This window comes from Psittacula echo (genome assembly GCF_963264785.1).
Source record: "Psittacula echo genome assembly, chromosome: 16".
Lineage (NCBI taxonomy): Eukaryota > Metazoa > Chordata > Aves > Psittaciformes > Psittacidae > Psittacula > Psittacula echo.
The window spans coordinates 12294507-12315141 of record NC_137752.1 but is presented as its reverse complement, the minus strand read 5'-3'; positions in this window follow the sequence as shown (position 1 = coordinate 12315141).

Here is a 20635-nt window from a genome sequence, read left to right as displayed (position 1 = left end):
AGAGGCCAACCGTTCATGCTCTACTCCGTGGGATGCTGGGCAGCCGAGCACGGGTGCCAAAGAGGTTCCATTGTAATGGACTTTGAGTTGGGAAATCGAGGAGCGACAGCAATGCGGATTGCACCGTTGCAAAGCTGACTTTCTGCAGAAGACGCACAGCTCAAATTTTTTGCCGTGGCTCTTCGGCTGTGGGAGCAGAGGCCAACCGTTCGTGCTCTACTCCCTGGGATGCTGGGCAGCCCAGCACGGGTGCCAAAGAGGTCCCATTGTAATGGACATTGAGTTGGGAAATGGAGGAGCGACAGCAATGCGGATGGCGCTGTTGCAAAGCTGACTTTCTGCAGAAGAGGCACAGCTCAAGTTTTTTGCCCTGGCTCTTCGGCTGTGGGAGCAGAGGCCAGCCGTTCGTGCTCTACTCCCTGGGATGCTGGGCAGCCGAGCACGGGTGCCAAAGAGGTTCCATTGTAATGGACTTTGAGTTGGGAAAAGGAGGAGCGAGAGCAATGCGGATGGCACCATTGCAAAGCTGACTTTCTGCAGAAGAGGCACAGCTCAAGTTTTTTGCCCTGGCTCTTCGGCTGTGGGAGCAGAGGCCAGCCAACCGTTCGTACTCTACTGCCTGGGATGCTGGGCAGCCCAGCACGGGTGCCAAAGACGTTCCATTGTAATGGACTTTGAGTTGGGAAATCGAGGAGCGACAGCAATGCGGATGGCACCGTTGCGAAGCTGACTTTCTGCAGAAGAGGCACAGCTCAAATTTTTTGCCGTGGCTCTTCGGCTGTGGGAGCAGAGGCCAACGGTTCGTGCTCTACTCCCTGGGATGCTGGGCAGCCCAGCACGGGTGCCAAAGAGGTTCCATCGTAATGGACTTTGAGTTGGGAAATCGAGGAGCGACAGCAATGCGGATGGCACTGTTCCAAAGCTGACTTTCTGCAGAAGAGTCACAGCTCAAGTTTTTTGCCCTGGTTCTTCGGCTGTGGGAGCAGAGGCCAACCGTTCGTGCTCTACTCCCTGGGATGCTGGGCAGCCGAGAGCGGGTGCCAAAGTGGTTCCATTGTAATGGACTTTGAGTTGGGAAATCGAGGAGCGACATCTATGCGGATGGCGCTGTTGGAAAGCTGACTTTCTGCAGAAGAGGCACAGCTCAAGTTTTTTGCCCTGGCTCTTCGCCTGTGGGAGCAGAGGCCAACTGTTCGTGCTCTACTCCGTGGGATGCTGGGCAGCCCAGCACGGGTGCCAAAGAGGTTCCATTGTAATGGACATTGAGTTGGGAAATTGAGGAGCGACAGCAATGCGGATGGCACCGTTGCAAAGCTGACTTTCTGCAGAAGAGGCACAGCTCAAGTTTTTTGCCCTGGCTCTTCGGCTGTGGGAGCAGAGGCCAACCGTTCGTGCTCTACTGCCTGGGATGCTGGGCAGCCGAGCACGGGTGCCAAAGAGGTTCCATTGTAATGGACTTTGAGTTGGGAAATGGAGGAGCGACAGCAATGCGGATGGCACCGTTGCAAAGCTGACTTTCTGCAGAAGAGGCACAGCTCAAGTTTTTTGCCCTGGCTCTTCGGCTGTGGGAGCAGAGGCCAACCGTTCGTGCTCTACTCCCTGGGATGCTGGGCAGCCGAGCACGGGTGCCAAAGAGGTTCCATTGTAATGGACTTTGAGTTGGGAAATCGAGGAGCGAGAGCAATGCGGATGGCACCATTGCAAAGCTGACTTTCTGCAGAAGAGGCACAGCTCAAGTTTTTTGCCCTGGCTCTTCGCCTGTGGGAGCAGAGGCCAACCGTTCGTACTCTACTGCCTGGGATGCTGGGCAGCCCAGCACGGGTGCCAAAGACGTTCCATTGTAATGGACTTTGAGTTGGGAAATCGAGGAGCGACAGCAATGCGGATGGCACCGTTGCGAAGCTGACTTTCTGAAGAAGAGGCACAGCTCAAATTTTTTGCCATGGCTCTTCGGCTGTGGGAGCAGAGGCCAACGGTTCGTGCTCTACTCCCTGGGATGCTGGGCAGCCCAGCACGGGTGCCAAAGAGGTTCCATCGTAATGGACTTTGAGTTGGGAAATCGAGGAGCGACAGCAATGCGGATGGCACTGTTCCAAAGCTGACTTTCTGCAGAAGAGGCACAGCTCAAGTTTTTTGCCCTGGCTCTTCGGATGTGGGAGCAGAGGCCAACCATTCGTGCTCCACTGCCTGGGATGCTGGGCAGCCGAGCACGGGTGCCAAAGACGTTCCATTGTAATGGACTTTGTGTTGGGAAATCGAGGAGCGACAGCAATGCGGATGGCACCGTTGCAAAGCTGAATTTCTGCAGAAGAGGCACAGCTCAAGTTTTTTGCCCTGCCTCTTCGGCTGTGGGAGCAGAGGCCAACCATTCGTGCTCTACTCCCTGGGATGCTGGGCAGCCGAGCACGCTTGCCAAAGAGGTTCCATTGTAATGGACTTTGAGTTGGGAAATGGAGGAGCGACAGCAATGCGGATGGCACCGTTGCAAAGCTGACTTTCTGCAGAAGAGGCACAGCTCAAGTTTTTTGCCGTGGCTCTTCGGCTGTGGGAGCAGAGGCCAACCGTTCATGCTCTACTCCGTGGGATGCTGGGCAGCCGAGCACGGGTGCCAAAGAGGTTCCATTTTAATGGAATTCGAGTTGGGAAATCGAGGAGCGACAGCAATGCGGATTGCACCGTTGCAAAGCTGACTTTCTGCAGAAGAGGCACAGCTCAAATTTTTTGCCGTGGCTCTTCGGCTCTGGGAGCAGAGGCCAACCGTTCGTGCTCTACTCCCTGGGATGCTGGGCAGCCCAGCACGGGTGCCAAAGAGGTTCCATTGTAATGGACTTTGAGTTGGGAAATCGAGGAGCGACAGCAATGCGGATGGCACCGTTGCAAAGCTGACTTTCTGCAGAAGAGGCACAGCTCCAGTTTTTTGCCCTGGCTCTTCGGCTCTGGGAGCAGAGGCCAACCGTTCGTGCTCTACTCACTGGGATGCTGGGTAGCCGAGCATGGGTGCCAAAGAGGTTCCATTGTAAGGGACTTTGAGTTGGGAAATCGAGGAGCGACAGCAATGCGGATGGCACCGTTGCAAAGCTGACTTTCTGCAAAAGAGGCACAGCTCAAATATTTTGCCCTGGCTCTTCGGCTGTGGGAGTAGAGGCCAACCGTTCGTGCTCTACTGCCTGGGATGCTGGGAAGCCGAGCACGGGTGCCAAAGAGGTTCCATTGTAATGGACTTTGAGTTGGGAAATCGAGGAGTGACAGCAATGCAGATGGCACCGTTGCGAAGCTGAATTTCTGCAGAAGAGGCACAGCTCAAATTTTTTGCCCTGGCTCTTCGGCTGTGGGAGTAGAGGCCAACCGTTCGTGCTCTACTGCCTGGGATGCTGGGAAGCCGAGCACGGGTGCCAAAGAGGTTCCATTGTATTGGACGTTGAGTTGGGAAATGGAGGAGCGACAGCAATGCGGATGGCACCGTTGCAAAGTTGACTTTCTGCAGAAGAGGCACAGCTCCAGTTTTTTGCCCTGGCTCTTCAGCTGTGGGAGCAGAGGCCAACCGTTCGTGCTCTACTCCCTGGCATGCTGGGCAGCCCAGCACGGGTGCCAAAGAGGTTCCATTGTAATGGACTTTGAGTTGGGAAATCGAGGAGCGACAGCAATGCAGATGGCACCGTTGCAAAGCTGACTTTCTGCAGAAGAGGCACAGCTCAAGTTTTTTGCCCTGGCTCTTCGGCTGTGGGAGCAGAGGCCTACCGTTCATGCTCTACTGCCTGGGATGCTGGGCAGCCGAGCACGGGTGCCAAAGAGGTTCCATTGTAAGGGACTTTGAGTTGGGAAATGGAGGAGTGACAGCAATGCGGATGGCACCGTTGCAAAGCTGACTTTCTGCAGAAGAGGCACAGCTCAAGTTTTTTGCCCTGGCTCTTCGGCTGTGGGAGCAGAGGCCAACGGTTCATGCTCTACTCCCTGGGATGCTGGGCAGCCGAGCACGGGTGCCAAAGAGGTTCCATTGTAATGGACTTTGAGTTGGGAAATGGAGGAGCGACAGCAATGCGGATGGCACCGTTGCAAAGCTGACTTTCTGCAGAAGAGACACAGCTCAAGTTTTTTGCCCTGGCTCTTCGGCTGTGGGAGCAGAGGCCAACCGTTCGTTCTCTACTCCCTGGGATGCTGGGCAGCCGGGCACGGGTGCCAAAGAGGTTCCATTGTAATGGACTTTGAGTTGGGAAATCGAGGAGCGAGAGCAATGCGGATGGCACCATTGCAAAGCTGACTTTCTGCAGAAGAGGCACAGCTCAAGTTTTTTGCCCTGGCTCTTCGGCTGTGGGAGCAGAGGCCAACCGTTCGTGCTCTACTCCCTGGGATGCTGGGCAGCCCAGCACGGGTGCCAAAGAGGTTCCATTGTAATGGACTTTGAGTTGGGAAATCGAGGAGCGACAGCAATGTGGATGGCACTGTTGCAAAGCTGACTTTCTGCAGAAGAGGCACAGCTCAAGTTTTTTGCCGTGGCTCTTCGGCTGTGGGAGCAGAGGCCAACCGTTCATGCTCTACTCCGTGGGATGCTGGGCAGCCGAGCACGGGTGCCAAAGAGGTTCCATTTTAATGGACTTTGAGTTGGGAAATCGAGGAGCGACAGCAATGCGGATTGCACCGTTGCAAAGCTGACTTTCTGCAGAAGAGGCACAGCTCACGTTTTTTGCCCTGGCTCTTCGGCTGTGGGAGCAGAGGCCAACCGTTCGTGCTCTACTCCCTGGGATGCTGGGCAGCCGAGCACGGGTGCCAAAGAGGTCCCATTGTAATGGACATTGAGTTGGGAAATTGAGGAGCGACAGCAATGCGGATGGCACCGTTGCAAAGCTGACTTTCTGCAGAAGAGGCACAGCTCAAGTTTTTTGCCCTGGCTCTTCGGCTGTGGGAGCAGAGGCCAGCCGTTCGTGCTCTACTCCCTGGGATGCTGGGCAGCCCAGCACGGGTGCCAAAGAGGTTCCATTGTAATGGACTTTGAGTTGGGAAATCGAGGAGCGAGAGCAATGCGGATGGCACCATTGCAAAGCTGACTTTCTGCAGAAGAGGCACAGCTCAAGTTTTTTGCCCTGGCTCTTCGGCTGTGGGAGCAGAGGCCAACCGTTCGTACTCTACTGCCTGGGATGCTGGGCAGCCCAGCACGGGTGCCAAAGAGGTTCCATTGTAATGGACTTTCAGTTGGGAAATCGAGGAGCGACAGCAATGCGGATGGCACTGTTCCAAAGCTGACTTTCTGCAGAAGAGGCACAGCTCAAGTTTTTTGCCCTGGCTCTTCGGATGTGGGAGCAGAGGCCAACCGTTCGTGCTCTACTCCCTGGGATGCTGGGCAGCCGAGCACGGGTGCCAAAGAGGTTCCATTGTAATGGACTTTGAGTTGGGAAATCGAGGAGCGACAGCAATGCAGATGGCACCGTTGCAAAGCTGACTTTCTGCAGAAGAGGCACAGCTCAAGTTTTTTGCCCTGGCTCTTCGGCTGTGGGAGCAGAGGCCAACCGTTCATGCTCTACTCCCTGGGATGCTGGGCAGCCGAGCACGGGTGCCAAAGAGGTTCCATTGTAAGGGACTTTGAGTTGGGAAATGGAGGAGTGACAGCAATGCGGATGGCACCGTTGCAAAGCTGACTTTCTGCAGAAGAGGCACAGCTCAAGTTTTTTGCCCTGGCTCTTCGGCTGTGGGAGCAGAGGCCAACGGTTCATGCTCTACTCCCTGGCATGCCGGGGAGCCCAGCACGGGTGCCAAAGAGGTTCCATTGTAATGGACTTTGAGTTGGGAAATGGAGGAGCGACAGCAATGCGGATGGCACCGTTGCAAAGCTGACTTTCTGCAGAAGAGGCACAGCTCAAGTTTTTTGCCCTGGCTCTTCGGCTGTGGGAGCAGAGGCCAACCTTTCGTGCTCTACTCCCTGGGATGCTGGGCAGCCGAGCACGGGTGCCAAAGAGGTTCCATTGTAATGGACTTTGAGTTGGGAAATGGAGGAGCGACAGCAATGCGGATGGCACCGTTGCAAAGCTGACTTTCTGCAGAAGAGGCACAGCTCAAGTTTTTTGCCCTGGCTCTTCGGCTGTGGGAGCAGAGGCCAACCTTTCGTGCTCTACTCCCTGGGATGCTGGGCAGCCCAGCACGGATGCCAAAGAGGTTCCATTGTAATGGACTTTGAGTTGGGAAATGGAGGAGCGACAGCAATGCGGATGGCACCGTTGCAAAGCTGACTTTCTGCAGAAGAGGCACAGCTCCAGTTTTTTGCACTGGCTCTTCGGCTGTGGGAGCAGAGGTCAACCGTTCGTGCTCTACTCCGTGGGATGCTGGGAAGCCGAGAGCGGGTGCCAAAGAGGTTCCATTGTAATGGACTTTGAGTTGGGAAATGGAGGAGCGACATCTATGCGGATGGCGCCGTTGCAAAGCTGACTTTCTGCAGAAGAGGCACAGCTCAAGTTTTTTGCCCTGGCTCTTCGGCTGTGGGAGCAGAGGCCAACCGTTCATGCTCTACTCCGTGGGATGCTGGGCAGCCGAGCACGGGTGCCAAAGAGGTTCCATTGTAATGGACTTTGAGTTGGGAAATGGAGGAGCGACAGCAATGCGGATGGCACCGTTGCAAAGCTGACTTTCTGCAGAAGAGGCACAGCTCAAATTTTTTGCCCTGGCTCTTCGCCTGTGGGAGCAGAGGCCAACCGTTCGTGCTCTACTCCCTGGGATGCTGGGCAGCCGAGCACGGGTGCCAAAGAGGTCCCATTGTAATGGACATTGAGTTGGGAAATTGAGGAGCGACAGCAATGCGGATGGCATCGTTGCAAAGCTGACTTTCTGCAGAAGAGGCACAGCTCAAGTTTTTTGCCCTGGCTCTTCGGATGTGGGAGCAGAGGCCAACCGTTCGTGCTCTACTGCCTGGGATGCTGGGCAGCCGAGCACGGGTGCCAAAGAGGTTCCATTGTAATGGACTTTGAGTTGGGAAATGGAGGAGCGACAGCAATGCGGATGGCACCGTTGCAAAGCTGACTTTCTGCAGAAGAGGCACAGCTCCAGTTTTTTGCACTGGCTCTTCGGCTGTGGGAGCAGAGGCCAACCGTTCGTGCTCTACTCCGTGGGATGCTGGGAAGCCGAGAGCGGGTGCCAAAGAGGTTCCATTGTAATGGACTTTGAGTTGGGAAATGGAGGAGCGACAGCAATGCGGATGGCACCGTTGCAAAGCTGACTTTCTGCAGAAGAGGCACAGCTCCAGTTTTTTGCACTGGCTCTTCGGCTGTGGGAGCAGAGGCCAACCGTTCATGCTCTACTCCGTGGGATGCTGGGAAGCCGAGAGCGGGTGCCAAAGAGGTTCCATTGTAATGGACTTTGAGTTGGGAAATGGAGGAGCGACAGCAATGCGGATGGCACCGTTGCAAAGCTGACTTTCTGCAGAAGAGGCACAGCTCAAGTTTTTTGCCCTGGCTCTTCGGCTCTGGGAGCAGAGGCCAACCGTTCGTTCTCTACTCCCTGGGATGCTGGGCAGCCGGGCACGGGTGCCAAAGAGGTTCCATCGTAATGGACTTTGAGTTGGGAAATCGAGGAGCGACAGCAATGCGGATGGCACCGTTGCAAAGCTGACTTTCTGCAGAAGAGGCACAGCTCAAGTTTTTTGCCCTGGCTCTTCGGCTGTGGGAGCAGAGGCCAACCGTTCGTGCTCTACTCCCTGGGATGCTGGGCAGCCGAGAGCGGGTGCCAAAGAGGTCCCATTGTAATGGACTTTGAGTTGGGAAATCGAGGAGCGACAGCAATGCGGATTGCACCGTTGCAAAGCTGACTTTCTGCAGAAGAGGCACAGCTCAAGTTTTTTGCCCTGGCTCTTCGCCTGTGGGAGCAGATGCCAACCGTTCGTGCTCTACTCCCTGGGATGCTGGGCAGCCGAGCACGGGTGCCAAAGAGGTCCCATTGTAATGGACATTGAGTTGGGAAATTGAGGAGCGACAGCAATGCGGATGGCATCGTTGCAAAGCTGACTTTCTGCAGAAGAGGCACAGCTCAAGTTTTTTGCCCTGGCTCTTCGGCTGTGGGAGCAGAGGCCAACCGTTCGTGCTCTACTGCCTGGGATGCTGGGCAGCCCAGCACGGGTGCCAAAGAGGTTCCATTGTAATGGACTTTGAGTTGGGAAATGGAGGAGCGACAGCAATGCGGATGGCACCGTTGCAAAGCTGACTTTCTGCAGAAGAGGCACAGCTCAAGTTTTTTGCCCTGGCTCTTCGGCTGTGGGAGCAGAGGCCAGCCGTTCGTGCTCTACTCCCTGGGATGCTGGGCAGCCGAGCACGGGTGCCAAAGAGGTTCCATTGTAATGGACTTTGAGTTGGGAAATCGAGGAGCGAGGGCAATGCGGATGGCACCATTGCAAAGCTGACTTTCTGCAGAAGAGGCACAGCTCAAGTTTTTTGCCCTGGCTCTTCGGCTGTGGGAGCAGAGGCCAACCGTTCGTACTCTACTGCCTGGGATGCTGGGCAGCCCAGCACGGGTGCCAAAGACGTTCCATTGTAATGGACTTTGAGTTGGGAAATCGAGGAGCGACAGCAATGCGGATGGCACCGTTGCGAAGCTGACTTTCTGCAGAAGAGGCACAGCTCAAATTTTTTGCCGTGGCTCTTCGGCTGTTGGAGCAGAGGCCAACGGTTCGTGCTCTACTCCCTGGGATGCTGGGCAGCCCAGCACGGGTGCCAAAGAGGTTCCATTGTAATGGACTTTTAGTTGGGAAATCGAGGAGCGACAGCAATGCGGATGGCACTGTTCCAAAGCTGACTTTCTGCAGAAGAGTCACAGCTCAAGTTTTTTGCCCTGGCTCTTCGGATGTGGGAGCAGAGGCCAACCATTCGTGCTCCACTGCCTGGGATGCTGGGCAGCCGAGCACGGGTGCCAAAGAGGTTCCATTGTAATGGACTTTGAGTTGGGAAATGGAGGAGCGACAGCAATGCGGATGGCACCATTGCAAAGCTGACTTTCTGCAGAAGAGGCACAGCTCAAGTTTTTTGCCCTGGCTCTTCGGCTGTGGGAGCAGAGGCCAACCATTCGTGCTCTACTCCCTGGGATGCTGGGCAGCCGAACACGGGTGCCAAAGAGGTTCCATCGTAATGGACTTTGAGATGGGAAATGGAGGAGCGACAGCAATGCGGATGGCACCGTTGCAAAGCTGACTTTCTGCAGAAGAGGCACAGCTCAAGTTTTTTGCCGTGGCTCTTCGACTGTGGGAGCAGAGGCCAACCGTTCATGCTCTACTCCCTGGGATGCTGGGCAGCCGAGCACGTGTGCCAAAGAGGTTCCATTTTAATGGAATTTGAGTTGGGAAATCGAGGAGCGACAGCAATGCGGATGGCGCTGTTGCAAAGCTGACTTTCTGCAGAAGAGGCACAGCTCAAATTTTTTGCCCTGGCTCTTCGGCTCTGGGAGCAGAGGCCAACCGTTCGTGCTCTACTCCCTGGGATGCTGGGCAGCCCAGCACGGGTGCCAAAGAGGTTCCATTGTAATGGACTTTCAGTTGGGAAATGGAGGAGCGACAGCAATGCGGATGGCACCGTTGCAAAGCTGACTTTCTGCAGAAGAGGCACAGCTCAAGTTTTTTGCCCTGGCTCTTCGGCTGTGGGAGCAGAGGCCAACCATTCGTGCTCCACTGCCTGGGATGCTGGGCAGCCGAGCACGGGTGCCAAAGAGGTTCCATTGTAATGGGCTTTGAGTTGGGAAATCGAGGAGCGAGAGCAATGCGGATGGCACCATTGCAAAGCTGACTTTCTGCAGAAGAGGCACAGCTCAAGTTTTTTGCCGTGGCTCTTCGGCTGTGGGAGCAGAGGACAACCGTTCGTACTCTACTGCCTGGGATGCTGGGCAGCCCAGCACGGGTGCCAAAGACGTTCCATTGTAATGGACTTTGAGTTGGGAAATCGAGGAGCGACAGCAATGCGGATGGCACCGTTGCGAAGCTGACTTTCTGCAGAAGAGGCACAGCTCAAATTTTTTGCCGTGGCTCTTCGGCTGTGGGAGCAGAGGCCAACGGTTCGTGCTCTACTCCCTGGGATGCTGGGCAGCCGAGCACGGGTGCCAAAGAGGTTCCATCGTAATGGACTTTGAGTTGGGAAATCGAGGAGCGACAGCAATGCGGATGGCACTGTTCCAAAGCTGACTTTCTGCAGAAGAGTCACAGCTCAAGTTTTTTGCCCTGGTTCTTCGGAAGTGGGAGCAGAGGCCAACCATTCGTGCTCCACTGCCTGGGATGCTGGGCAGCCGAGCACGGGTGCCAAAGAGGTTCCATTGTAATGGACTTTCAGTTGGGAAATCGAGGAGCGACAGCAATGCGGATGGCACCGTTGCAAAGCTGACTTTCTGCAGAAGAGGCACAGCTCCAGTTTTTTGCACTGGCTCTTCGGCTGTGGGAGCAGAGGCCAAACATTCGTGCTCTACTCCCTGGGATGCTGGGCAGCCGAACACGGGTGCCAAAGATGTTCCATCGTAATGGACTTTGAGATGGGAAATGGAGGAGCGACAGCAATGCGGATGGCACCGTTGCAAAGCTGACTTTCTGCAGAAGAGGCACAGCTCAAGTTTTTTGCCCTGGCTCTTCGGCTGTGGGAGCAGAGGCCAACCGTTCGTGCTCTAATCCCTGGGATGCTGGGCAGCCGAGCACGGGTGCCAAAGAGGTTCCATTGTAAGGGACTTTGAGTTGGGAAATCAAGGAGCGACAGCAATGCGGATGGCACCGTTGCAAAGCTGACTTTCTGCAGAAGAGGCACAGCTCAAGTTTTTTGCCCTGGCTCTTCGGCTGTGGGAGCAGAGGCCAACCGTTCGTGCTCTACTCCCTGGGATGCTGGGCAGCCCAGCACGGGTGCCGAAGAGGTTCCATTGTAATGGACTTTGAGTTGGGGAATTGAGGAGCGACAGCAATGCGGATGGCACCATTGCAAAGCTGACTTTCTGCAGAAGAGGCACAGCTCAATTTTTTTGCCCTGGGTCTTCGGCTGTGGGAGCAGAGGCCAGCCGTTCATGCTCTACTCCCTGGGATGCTGGGCAGCCAAGCACGGGTGCCAAAGAGGTTCCATTGTAAGGGACTTTGAGTTGGGAAATCGAGGAATGACAGCAATGCGGATGGCACCGTTGCAAAGTTGACTTTCTGCAGAAGAGTCACAGCTCAAGTTTTTTGCCCTGGCTCTTCGACTGTGGGAGCATAGGCCAACAGTTCGTGCTCTACTGCCTGGGATGCTGGGCAGCCCAGCACGGGTGCCAAAGAGGTTCCATTGTGATGGACTTTGAGTTGGGAAATGGAGGAGCGACAGCAATGCGGATGGCACCGTTGCAAAGCTGACTTTCTGCAGAAGAGGCACAGCTCAAGTTTTTTGCCGTGGCTCTTCGGCTGTGGGAGCAGAGGCCAACCGTTCTTGCTCTAATACCTGGGATGCTGGGCAGCCGAGCACGGGTGCCAAAGAGGTTCCATTGTAAGGGACTTTGAGTTGGGAAATCAAGGAGCGACAGCAATGGGGACGTCACCGTTGAAAAGCTGAATTTCTGTAGAAGTGGCACAGCTCAAGTTTTTTGCCCTGGCTCTTCGGCTGTGGGAGCAGAGGCCAGCCATTCGTGCTCTACTCCCTGGGATGCTGGGCAACCGAGCACGGGTGCCAAAGAGGTCCCATTGTAATGGACTTTGAGTTGGGAAATCGAGGAGCGACAGCAATGCGGATGGCACCGTTGCAAAGCTGACTTTCTACAGAAGAGGCACAGCTCAAGTTTTTTGCCCTGGCTCTTCGGCTGTGGGAGCAGAGGCCAACCGTTCGTGCTCTACTGCCTGGGATGCTGGGCAGCCGAGCACGCTTGCCAAAGATGTTCCATTTTAATGGACTTTGAGTTGGGAAATGGAGGAGCGACAGCAATGCGGATGGCACCGTTGCAAAGCTGACTTTCTGCAGAAGAGGCACAGCTCAAGTTTTTTGCCCTGGCTCTTCGGCTGTTGGAGCAGAGGCCAGCCATTCGTGCTCTACTCCCTGGGATGCTGGACAGCCAAGCAAGGGTGCCAAAGAGGTCCCATTGTAATGGACTTTGAGTTGGGAAATCGAGGAGCGACAGGAATGCGGATGGCACCGTTGCAAAGCTGACTTTCTGCAGAAGAGGCACAGCTCACGTTTTTTGCCATGGCTCTTCGGCTGTGGGAGCAGAGGCCAACCGTTCGTTCTCTATTCCCTGGGATGCTGGGCAGCCCAGCACGGGTGCCAAAGAGGTTCCATTGTAATGGACTTTGAGTTGGGAAATCGAGGAGCGACAGCAATGTGGATGGCACCGTTGCAAAGTTGACTTTATGCAGGAGAGGCCAGCTCAAGTTTTTTGCCCTGGCTCTTCGGCTCTGGGAGCAGAGGACAACGGTTCGTGCTCTACTCCCTGGGATGCTGGGCAGCCAAGCACGGGTGCCAAAGAGGTTCCATTGTAATGGACTTTGAGTTGGGAAATGGAGGAGCGACAGCAATGCGGATGTCACCGTTGCAAAGCTGACTTTCTGCAGAAGAGGCACAGCTCAAGCTTTTTGCCTGGCTCTTCGGCTGTGGGAGCAGAGGCCAGCCATTCGTGCTCTACTCCCTGGGATGCTGGGCAGCCGAGCACGGGTGCCAAAGAGGTTCCATTGTAATGGACTTTGAGTTGGGAAATGGAGGAGCGACAGCAATGCGGGTGGCACCGTTGCAAAGCTGACTTTCTGCAGAAGAGGCACAGCTCAAGTTTTTTGCCCTGGCTCTTCGGCTGTGGGAGCAGAGGCCAACCGTTCGTGCTCTACTCCCTGGGATGCTGGGCAGCCGAGCACGGGTGCCAAAGAGGTTTCATTGTAATGGACTTAGATTTGGGAAATCGAGGAGCGACAGCAATGCGGATGGCACCGTTGCAAAGCTGACTTTCTGCAGAAGAGGCACAGCTCAAGCTTTTTGCCCTGGCTCTTCGGCTGTGGGAGCAGAGGCCAGCCGTTCGTGCTCTATTCCCTAAGATTCTGGGCAGCTGAGCACGGGTGCCAAAGAGGTCCCATTGTAATGGACGTTGAGTTGGGAAATCGAGGAGCGACAGCAATGCGGATGGCATCGTTGCAAAGCTGACTTTCTGCAGAAGAGGCACAGCTCAAGTTTTTTGAAGTGGCTCTTCGGCTGTGGGAGCACAGGCCAAACATTCGTGCTCTACTCCCTCGGATGCTGGGCATCCGAGCACGCTTGCCAAAAAATTCCATTGTAATGGACTTTGAGTTGGGAAATCGAGGAATGACAGCAATGCGGATGGCACCGTTGCAAAGTTGACTTTCTGCAGAAGAGTCACAGCTCAAATTTTTTGCCCTGGCTCTTCGACTGTGGGAGCAGAGGCCAACAGTTCGTGCTCTACTCCCTGGTATGCTGGGCAGCCCAGCACGGGTGCCAAAGAGGTTCCATTTTGATGGACTTTGAGTTGGGAAATGGAGGAGCGACAGCAATGTGGATGGCACCGTTGCAAAGCTGACTTTCTGCAGAAGAGGCACAGCTCACCTTTTTTGCCCTGGCTCTTCGGTTGTGGGAGCAGAGGCCAGCCATTCGTGCTCTACTCCCTGGGATGCTGGGCAGCCGAGAACGGGTGCCAAAGAGGTTCCATTGTAAAGGACTTTGAGTTGGGAAATGGAGGAGCGACAGCAATGCGGGTGGCACCGTTGCAAAGCTGACTTTCTGCAGAAGAGGCACAGCTCAAGTTTTTTGCCCTGGCTCTTCGGCTGTGGGAGCAGAGGCCAACCGTTCGTGCTCTACTCCCTGGGATGCTGGGCAGCCGAGCACGGGTGCCAACGAGGTTCCATTGTAATGGACTTTGATTTGGGAAATCGAGGAGCGACAGCAATGCGGATGGCACCGTTGCAAAGGTGACTTTCTGCAGAAGAGGCACAGCTCAAGCTTTTTGCCCTGGCTCTTCGGCTGTGGGAGCAGAGGCCAGCCGTTCGTGCTCTATTCCCTAAGATTCTGGGCAGCTGAGCACGGGTGCCAAAGAGGTCCCATTGTAATGGACGTTGAGTTGGGAAATCTAGGAGCGACAGCAATGCGGATGGCATCGTTGCAAAGCTGACTTTCTGCAGAAGAGGCACAGCTCAAGTTTTTTGCCGTGGCTCTTCGGCTGTGGGAGCACAGGCCAAACATTCTTGCTCTACTCCCTCGGATGCTGGGCAGCCGAGCACGCTTGCCAAAAAATTCCATTGTAATGGACTTTGAGTTGGGAAATCGAGGAATGACAGCAATGCGGATGGCACCGTTGCAAAGTTGACTTTCTGCAGAAGAGTCACAGCTCAAATTTTTTGCCCTGGCTCTTCGACTGTGGGAGCAGAGGCCAACAGTTCGTGCTCTACTCCGTGGGATGCTGGGCAGCCCAGCACGGGTGCCAAAGAGGTTCCATTTTGATGGACTTTGAGTTGGGAAATGGAGGAGCGACAGCAATATGGATGGCACCGTTGCAAAGCTGACTTTCTGCAGAAGAGGCACAGCTCACGTTTTTTGCCCTGGCTCTTCGGATGTGGGAGCAGAGGCCAACCGTTCGTGCTCTAATCCCTGGGATGCTGGGCAGCCGAGCACGGGTGCCAAAGAGGTTCCATTGTAAGGGACTTTGAGTTGGGAAATGGAGGAGCGACAGCAATGCGGATGGCACCGTTGCAAAGCTGAATTTCTGCAGAAGAGGCACAGCTCAAGTTTTTTGCCCTGGCTCTTCGGCTCTGGGAGCAGAGGCCAACAGTTCGTGCTCTACTCCGTGGGATGCTGGGCAGCCCAGCACGGGTGCCAAAGAGGTTCCATTGTAATGGACTTTGAGTTGGGAAATGGAGGAGCGACAGCAATGCGGATGGCACCGTTGCAAAGCTGACTTTATGCAGGAGAGGCCAGCTCAAGTTTTTTGCCCTGGCTCTTCGGCTCTGGGAGCAGAGGACAACGGTTCATGCTCTACTCCCTGGGATGCTGGGCAGCCAAGCACGGGTGCCAAAGAGGTTCCATTGTAAGGGACATTGAGTTGGGAAATCGAGGAGCGACAGCAATGCGGATGGCACCGTTGCAAAGCTGACTTTCTACAGAAGAGGCACAGCTCAAGTTTTTTGCCCTGGCTCTTCGGCTGTGGCAGCAGAGGCCAACGGTTCGTGCTCTACTGCCTGGGATGCTGGGCAGCCGAGCACGTGTGCCAAAGAGGTTCCATTGTAAGGGACTTTGAGTTGGGAAATGGAGGAGCGACAGCAATGCGGATGGCACCGTTGCAAAGCTGAATTTCTGCAGAAGAGGCACAGCTCAAGTTTTTTGCCCTGGCTCTTCGGCTCTGGGAGCAGAGGCCAACAGTTCGTGCTCTATTCCCTGGGATGCTGGGCAGCCCAGCACGGGTGCCAAAGAGGTTCCATTGTAATGGACTTTGAGTTGGGAAATGGAGGAGCGACAGCAATGCGGATGGCACCGTTGCAAAGCTGACTTTATGCAGGAGAGGCCAGCTCAAGTTTTTTGCCCTGGCTCTTCGGCTCTGGGAGCAGAGGACAACGGTTCATGCTCTACTCCCTGGGATGCTGGGCAGCCAAGCACGGGTGCCAAAGAGGTTCCATTGTAAGGGACATTGAGTTGGGAAATCGAGGAGCGACAGCAATGCGGATGGCACCGTTGCAAAGCTGACTTTCTGCAGAAGAGGCACAGCTCAAGTTTTTTGCCCTGGCTCTTCGGCTGTGGGAGCAGAGGCCAGCCATTCGTGCTCTATTCCCTGGGATGCTGGGCAGCCCAGCACGGGTGCCAAAGAGGTTCCATTGTAATGGACTTTGAGTTGGGAAATCGAGGAGCGACAGCAATGTGGATGGCACCGTTGCAAAGCTGACTTTATGCAGGAGAGGCCAGCTCAAGTTTTTTGCCCTGGCTCTTCGGCTCTGGGAGCAGAGGACAACGGTTCATGCTCTACTCCCTGGGATGCTGGGCAGCCAAGCACGGGTGCCAAAGAGGTTGCATTTTAAGGGACTTTGAGTTGGGAAATCGAGGAGCGACAGCAATGCGGATGGCACCGTTGCAAAGCTGACTTTCTGCAGAAGAGGCACAGCTCAAATTTTTTGCCCTGGCTCTTCGGCTCTGGGAGCAGAGGCCAACCGTTCGTGCTCTACTCCCTGGGATGCTGGGCAGCCGAGCACAGGTGCCAAAGAGGTCCCATTGTAATGGACTTTGAGTTGGGAAATGGAGGAGCGACAGCAATGCGGATGGCACCGTTGCAAAGCTGACTTTCTGCAGAAGAGGCACAGGTCAACTTTTTTGCCCTGGCTCTTCGGCTCTGGGAGCAGAGGCCAGCCATTCGTGCTCTACTCCCTGGGATGCTGGATAGCCAAGCAAGGGTGCCAAAGAGGTTCCATTGTAATGGACTTTGAGTTGGGAAATCGAGGAGCGACAGCAATGTGGATGGCACCGTTGCAAAGCTGACTTTCTGCAGAAGAGGCACAGCTCAAGTTTTTTGCCCTGGCTCTTCGGCTGTGGGAGCAGAGGCCAACCGTTCGTGCTCTACTCCCTGGGATGCTGGGCAGCCCAGCACGGGTGCCAAAGAGGTTCCATTGTAAAGGACTTTGAGTTGGGAAATCGAGGAGCGACAGCAATGTGGATGACACCGTTGCAAAGCTGACTTTTTTAGAAGAGGCACAGCTCAAGCTTTTTGCCGTGGCTCTTCGGCTGTGGGAGCAGAGGCCAGCCATTCGTGCTCTATTCCCTAAGATGCTGGGCAGCCGAGCACGGGTGCCAAAGAGGTTCCATTGTAATGGACTTTGTGTTGGGAAATCGAAGAGCGACAGCAATGTGGATGGCACCGTTGCAAAGCTGACTTTTTGCAGAAGAGGTACAGCTCAAGCTTTTTTGCCCTGGCTCTTCGGCTGTGGGAGCAGAGGCCAAACATTCGTGCTCTACTCCCTGGGATGCTGGGCAGCCCAGCACGGGTGCCAAAGAGGTTCCATTGTAATGGACTTTGAGTTGGGAAATCGAGGAAAGACAGCAATGCGGATGGCACCTTTGCAAAGTTGACTTTCTGCAGAAGAGGCACAGCTCAAGTTTTTTGCCCTGGCTCTTCGGCTCTGGGAGCAGAGGCCAACCGTTCGTGCTCTACTCCCTGGGATGCTGGGCAGCCAAGCACGGGTGCCAAAGAGGTTCCATTGTAATGGACTTTGAGTTGGGAAATGGAGGAGCGACAGCAATGCGGATGTCACCGTTGCAAAGCTGACTTTCTGCAGAAGAGGCACAGCTCAAGCTTTTTGCCTGGGTCTTCGGCTGTGGGAGCAGAGGCCAGCCATTCGTGCTCTACTCCCTGGGATGCTGGGCAGCCGAGCACGGGTGCCAAAGAGGTTCCATTGTAATGGACTTTGAGTTGGGAAATGGAGGAGCGACAGCAATGCGGGTGGCACCGTTGCAAAGCTGACTTTCTGCAGAAGAGGCACAGCTCAAGTTTTTTGCCCTGGCTCTTCGGCTGTGGGAGCAGAGGCCAACCGTTCGTGCTCTACTCCCTGGGATGCTGGGCAGCCGAGCACGGGTGCCAAAGAGGTTTCATTGTAATGGACTTAGATTTGGGAAATCGAGGAGCGACAGCAATGCGGATGGCACCGTTGCAAAGCTGACTTTCTGCAGAAGAGGCACAGCTCAAGCTTTTTGCCCTGGCTCTTCGGCTGTGGGAGCAGAGGCCAGCCGTTCGTGCTCTATTCCCTAAGATTCTGGGCAGCTGAGCACGGGTGCCAAAGAGGTTCCATTGTAATGGACGTTGAGTTGGGAAATCGAGGAGCGACAGCAATGCGGATGGCATCGTTGCAAAGCTGACTTTCTGCAGAAGAGGCACAGCTCAAGTTTTTTGAAGTGGCTCTTCGGCTGTGGGAGCACAGGCCAAACATTCGTGCTCTACTCCCTCGGATGCTGGGCATCCGAGCACGCTTGCCAAAAAATTCCATTGTAATGGACTTTGAGTTGGGAAATCGAGGAATGACAGCAATGCGGATGGCACCGTTGCAAAGTTGACTTTCTGCAGAAGAGTCACAGCTCAAATTTTTTGCCCTGGCTCTTCGACTGTGGGAGCAGAGGCCAACAGTTCGTGCTCTACTCCCTGGTATGCTGGGCAGCCCAGCACGGGTGCCAAAGAGGTTCCATTTTGATGGACTTTGAGTTGGGAAATGGAGGAGCGACAGCAATGTGGATGGCACCGTTGCAAAGCTGACTTTCTGCAGAAGAGGCACAGCTCACCTTTTTTGCCCTGGCTCTTCGGTTGTGGGAGCAGAGGCCAGCCATTCGTGCTCTACTCCCTGGGATGCTGGGCAGCCGAGAACGGGTGCCAAAGAGGTTCCATTGTAAAGGACTTTGAGTTGGGAAATGGAGGAGCGACAGCAATGCGGGTGGCACCGTTGCAAAGCTGACTTTCTGCAGAAGAGGCACAGCTCAAGTTTTTTGCCCTGGCTCTTCGGCTGTGGGAGCAGAGGCCAACCGTTCGTGCTCTACTCCCTGGGATGCTGGGCAGCCGAGCACGGGTGCCAACGAGGTTCCATTGTAATGGACTTTGATTTGGGAAATCGAGGAGCGACAGCAATGCGGATGGCACCGTTGCAAAGCTGACTTTCTGCAGAAGAGGCACAGCTCAAGCTTTTTGCCCTGGCTCTTCGGCTGTGGGAGCAGAGGCCAGCCGTTCGTGCTCTATTCCCTAAGATTCTGGGCAGCTGAGCACGGGTGCCAAAGAGGTCCCATTGTAATGGACGTTGAGTTGGGAAATCTAGGAGCGACAGCAATGCGGATGGCATCGTTGCAAAGCTGACTTTCTGCAGAAGAGGCACAGCTCAAGTTTTTTGCCGTGGCTCTTCGGCTGTGGGAGCACAGGCCAAACATTCTTGCTCTACTCCCTCGGATGCTGGGCATCCGAGCACGCTTGCCAAAAAATTCCATTGTAATGGACTTTGAGTTGGGAAATCGAGGAATGACAGCAATGCGGATGGCACCGTTGCAAAGTTGACTTTCTGCAGAAGAGTCACAGCTCAAATTTTTTGCCCTGGCTCTTCGACTGTGGGAGCAGAGGCCAACAGTTCGTGCTCTACTCCGTGGGATGCTGGGCAGCCCAGCACGGGTGCCAAAGAGGTTCCATTTTGATGGACTTTGAGTTGGGAAATGGAGGAGCGACAGCAATGTGGATGGCACCGTTGCAAAGCTGACTTTCTGCAGAAGAGGCACAGCTCACGTTTTTTGCCCTGGCTCTTCGGCTGTGGGAGCAGAGGCCAACCGTTCGTGCTCTAATCCCTGGGATGCTGGGCAGCCGAGCACGGGTGCCAAAGAGGTTCCATTGTAAGGGACTTTGAGTTGGGAAATCAAGGAGCGACAGCAATGTGGATGGCACCGTTGCAAAGCTGAATTTCTGCAGAAGAGGCACAGCTCACGTTTTTTGCCGTGGCTCTTCGGCTGTGGGAGCAGAGGCCAACCGTTCGTGCTCTACTCCCTGGGATGCTGGGCAGCCGAGCACGGGTGCCAAAGAGGTCCCATTGTAATGGACTTTGAGTTGGGAAATGGAGGAGCGACAGCAATGTGGATGGCACCGTTGCAAAGCTGACTTTCTACAGAAGAGGCACAGCTCAAGTTTTTTGCCCTGGCTCTTCGGCTGTGGCAGCAGAGGCCAACGGTTCGTGCTCTACTCCCTGGGATGCTGGGCAGCCAAGCACGGGTGCCAAAGAGGTTCCATTGTAAGGGACTTTGAGTTGGGAAATGGAGGAGCGACAGCAATGCGGATGGCACCGTTGCAAAGCTGAATTTCTGCAGAAGAGGCACAGCTCAAGTTTTTTGCCCTGGCTCTTCGGCTCTGGGAGCAGAGGCCAACAGTTCGTGCTCTATTCCCTGGGATGCTGGGCAGCCCAGCACGGGTGCCAAAGAGGTTCCATTGTAATGGACTTTGAGTTGGGAAATGGAGGAGCGACAGCAATGCGGATGGCACCGTTGCAAAGCTGACTTTATGCAGGAGAGGCCAGCTCAAGTTTTTTGCCCTGGCTCTTCGGCTCTGGGAGCAGAGGACAACGGTTCATGCTCTACTCCCTGGGATGCTGGGCAGCCAAGCACGGGTGCCAAAGAGGTTCCATTGTAAGGGACATTGAGTTGGGAAATCGAGGAGCGACAGCAATGCGGATGGCACCGTTGCAAAGCTGACTTTCTGCAGAAGAGGCACAGCTCAAGTTTTTTGCCCTGGCTCTTCGGCTCTGGGAGCAGAGGCCAGCCATTCGTGCTCTATTCCCTGGGATGCTGGGCAGCCGAGCACGGGTGCCAAAGAGGTTCCATTGTAATGGACTTTGAGTTGGGAAATGGAGGAGCCACAGCAATGCGGATGGCGCTGTTGCAAAGCTGACTTTCTGCAGAAGAGGCACAGCTCAAGTTTTTTGCCCTGGCTCTTCGGCTGTGGGAGCAGAGTCCAACCGTTCGTGCTCTACTCCATGGGATGCTGGGCAGCCGAGCACGCTTGCCAAAGAAATTCCATTTTAATGGACTTTGAGTTGGGAAATGGAGGAGCGACAACAATGCGGATGGCACCGTTGCAAAGCTGACTTTCTGCAGAAGAGGCACAGCTCAAGTATTTTGCCCTGGCTCTTCGGCTGTGGGAGCACAGGCCAAACATTCGTGCTCTACTCCCTGGGATGCTGGGCATCCGAGCACGCTTGCCAAAG